We start from the raw sequence: 3,560 nt of genomic DNA, 5'->3' as shown, positions 1-3,560 counted from the left end.
ACATTCCTAAATGAACAACACTAGACTCAATCCTAATATGCAAATGCAAACTACATGAACACTCTGTTTTTGTGGAAATTTTTGAAATTTTTCAAATTTTTATGGCTTTTCTATGCAAATAGATGAATGCAGACTCAAACATGATATGATGCAAAAATTTGAAATAAGAATCACAGAAAACGTCATCAGATACATCATCTCAAACCCTCCCCCAAACTTAAATTACACAGACTCCTGTGTAAGAAGAATTTGCAGGAGAATTTAAGAATCACAGCAGAAACAATGCACAAACGAAATGGTATATACAAGGGAAGGTCGGAGTACCTCAGTAGTTGAAGAAGGAGTCGGAGCTCGCCCAAGGAGTTGGTTCGTGATACTGGCTCTGCCCTTCGCCTTGTTCGGGATCCGCGGGTGTGACATCAGCTGGTTGGTCGACTGGCTGCTCAACCGCTTACGTGTTCAGATACATGTTCGGCTGCTCGTCACACTGCATGTCATCGACTTTGGACTCCCCGTGGTCTGATACCAACACAATGACCTCGGTAGGCTGATAATCACCCTGATGTTCAACTCGCTGCTCAACCTCAATCTCAACCTCATGCTCATCTTGAGCTGCAGAATGACGCGCAGATCACCGACTAGAGGAGGGTCTGGAACCTCGCGAACCGCATCTTTGTCTCTCCCTAGACTCGTGTGACGAGTGGCGTGAAGGAGTGGGTGAAGGTTGATGAGAGTGTGGCTCGAGAGGGATTGTGAGAATGGCTCGATTGAGATGGTCCGAGATGGTGGCTCGATTCGTGGCTGGGTCGTGACTCGATTCAGAGTTCATTCGTGGCTCGATTGATACTTCGCGGATGTGAGTTGAGCTAGCGGATGGAGTGGCGACTCGAGTTCGGCAACACGGCGGGGGTGACAAGGTGGTGGTCGGCTCGATTTGTTTGACGGAGGAGATAATCGAGAGTGGCTCGATTGAGGGTGTTGGGAAGGTCGGTTCGGAACAGCAAGAACAGCGGCTCGAGTGAGGCAGTCGGAAAGGTCGAGTCGGGAGCGTGATGTGCTGTTATCGGTCGAGTCGAGTTCCGCGCGTGTTGAGCTTCCTGGTCGATTGGGCCTTTTGACTGTTACTTTCACTTTTTTTTCTTTTGTATTGCTCATACTCCCTTCTGCAGATTCCTGAACACTAGAAAACTAAAAACGAAAATTAAAAACACAAAGATCCTAAAGAATATTTACAGTGATACCTTTGGGACTTCCTCCCAAGTGAGCTTGTTTAAAGTCTCTGAGCTTGACTTTGCATACTCCTTATGCTTTGGAAGGGTCATAGAGAGGTTTTGTTGACCCCTCTAGAATGTCTTGTCTAACCATATACTCTTTAGCATTCTGCCCAGGTACAATAAGAAAAGATCTTCTCTTCTTCATTAACCCCAACCTCTGTCTTGCTTTCTTGGAGAAGAGATTTTAACTTTATCTTGGAGCTGCATGATTTGCCCTCTCAACTCCTCCAACATGGTTGTTAACTCCGTCACTGTATCCCTTAAAATCTTGGTTGTTTGGGGTTCAGACAAACCATCAAGCGCGGGAGGACTTGTCTCTTGCGGTTGGTGATTAGGAAGTAGGTCTCGACGCTTAGGGAGGGTAACGACTGCACTCGAGTTGGAGAATGGTCGAGTGACACTTTGAGTTTTCTCTTTGGTTACCAAAACCTCTGTTTCTGCCTCATTCACATCCTCAAAGATGTCAAACCCAGATTTCTGATCTTTCTCTTCAATCACGAAGGTCTGTCCATCAATAGTTGGTTTCTTCTTAGAATCCTTGATATCAACCTTCATCTTAAAGTTTTTACCCAGATTGAGATCAATCATCCATTTCTTGACATCAATGACTGCTCCAGCTGTAGCTAAGAAAGGTCTTCCCAGGATTAGTGGATCTTTAGGCTCTTCCTCCATTTCCAGCACCACAAAGTCAGTAGGAATCTCAGCTTGTCCAATTTTGATGGGCAGGTTCTCTAGTAGACCATGAGGCAGTCTAATAGTCCTATCAGCCAATATTAAGCGGAGGTTGCATGACTTGTATTTGTTGAATCCTAGCCTCTAAGCTACAGAGAGTGGCATGAGGCTGACTGAAGCACCAAGGTCACATAAGCACTTTGTGAAGGCCAATGGACCGAGAGAACAGGGCAAGGTGAAAGAACCAGGGTCCTCTAGCTTCTTTGGGATAATCATCTTCTGAATAACAGCCTTGCATTCATGAATAACTCCACCTACGACATGCACAACCCTCTCATCTTCCAGAGCCTTAGCTTGAGCTCCTTTAGCTTTCTCCTCCCTCTCTTTGGTCTTTTCTGTTACCAAATCAGTTAAAAACTTTTGATATTGAGGCACAAGTGCAAATGCATCAAGCAAAGGCATCCTAAGTTCAATCTCCTTGACTTGTTTTTCAAACAGAGCTTTATACGTCTCAGTAAGTTGCTTCTTAAACCTCACTGGAAATGGTAGAGGTAGCTTGTATGGTGGAGGAATGAATCTCATAGGTTTATCCTTGGAAGCAATGGGTTCTTTAGTAGCTTCAGGATCATATTGCTTGGCTGACTTAATTGGATCCTTGACCACCTCGTTAGGATCATTTATCTGAACTTCATCTTGAAGAAAATCTTCCCCATCTAAACTCTCAGTGTCCTCAGTGAGCCGTACATCTACAACTTGGGTGGTGATTGCATGGATAGTAGCATAGTCCTTGGGGTTTTGAACTGCTTTTCCAGGTAGTTGGCCATGTGTTGGGGTAGAAGCAGTCTTGCCTTCCATATACTTCAGCTTCGAGTTCAGAGCTTCAAATTTGACGTTCAGATCATTGTAAGAAAATTCCATCCGCTGACTGAGTTCAGCAAACTTCTTAGCAGTATCCAGAGAGCCACTAGCTTGACCCTGAAGAAGTTGTTGCATCATGTGCTTCATTTCCTGGTCAGGAGCTTGAGTAGGCTGAACTTGTTGAGATGGAAATCCTGGTGGGGGTCCGGAGGGAGCTTGATAACCTTGCTGGAAATGTTGTTTAGACACGAATCCTTGATTGTAAGGCACAAAAGGTTTTTGTTGACCTTGTTGTTGCTGCTGATGAGGGTACACCTGATCTTGTGGATTAGCAACATTGTTACTTCGGTAAGACAAATTTGGGTTCGTCTTGTAGGAGTTGTAACCTTTGTTGTATCCACCCTGATTCTGGACATAGCTTATCTCCTCAGTCTGCTCACCCTCCCCATCTGGAAATTGGAAAGGGTCATCCTCAGATACGAAGTGGACGCTCCGCTGCTGGCTCAGCAAGATACGGTCAAGCTTCTCATTTACATTCTTGAGGTCCTTCTTATACTTCTCCTCAGACCCAGCGTCATCGCGAACTGTGCGGTCATAATCCTCATTGTAGTTGCCGTCAGACTGAGCGAGATTCTCTACCAGTTGCCAACCTTCATCTACGTCCTTGTTCAGGAAGTTACTGTTGGAAGCAGTGTCAAGCAGCATACGTATCTTCGGAAGGACACCACAGTAGAGAGTGCTCAGCAGTGACTCATT

Source organism: Camelina sativa, chromosome 13 (assembly GCF_000633955.1).
Source record: "Camelina sativa cultivar DH55 chromosome 13, Cs, whole genome shotgun sequence".
NCBI lineage: Eukaryota > Viridiplantae > Streptophyta > Magnoliopsida > Brassicales > Brassicaceae > Camelina > Camelina sativa.
The sequence above is the reverse complement of the archived record's forward strand: the minus strand, read 5'-3'. Positions refer to the sequence as shown.